We start from the raw sequence: 222 nt of genomic DNA, 5'->3' as shown, positions 1-222 counted from the left end.
GGAGGGGTAGACGAACCATGAGAGACGATGGACTCTGAAAAACAAACAGGGTTCTAGAGGGGAGGGGGGTGGGAGGATGGGTTAGCCTGGTGGTGGGTACTGAGGAGGGCACGTTCTGCATGGAGCACTGGGTGTTATGCACAAACAATGAATCATGGAACACTTCATCTAAAACTAATGATGTAATGTATGGGGATTAACATAAGAATAAAAAAAAAAAAA

The 222-nt window shown here is 45.0% G+C and overlaps 2 protein-coding genes across 3 annotated transcripts in view; one reads left to right on the top strand and one right to left on the bottom strand.

The window, feature by feature from the left end:
* Window positions 1-222, top strand: part of IFT81 (intraflagellar transport 81) — a 185084-nt gene that overhangs the window by 42388 nt on the left and 142474 nt on the right. The window lies entirely within an intron of this gene.
* The window catches only part of P2RX7 (purinergic receptor P2X 7), a 45195-nt gene that overhangs the window by 17935 nt on the left and 27038 nt on the right, over window positions 1-222 (bottom strand). The gene's annotated exons all lie outside the window — the stretch shown is intronic.

Source organism: Neomonachus schauinslandi, chromosome 14 (assembly GCF_002201575.2).
Source record: "Neomonachus schauinslandi chromosome 14, ASM220157v2, whole genome shotgun sequence".
NCBI lineage: Eukaryota > Metazoa > Chordata > Mammalia > Carnivora > Phocidae > Neomonachus > Neomonachus schauinslandi.
The sequence above is the reverse complement of the archived record's forward strand: the minus strand, read 5'-3'. Positions and strand labels throughout refer to the sequence as shown.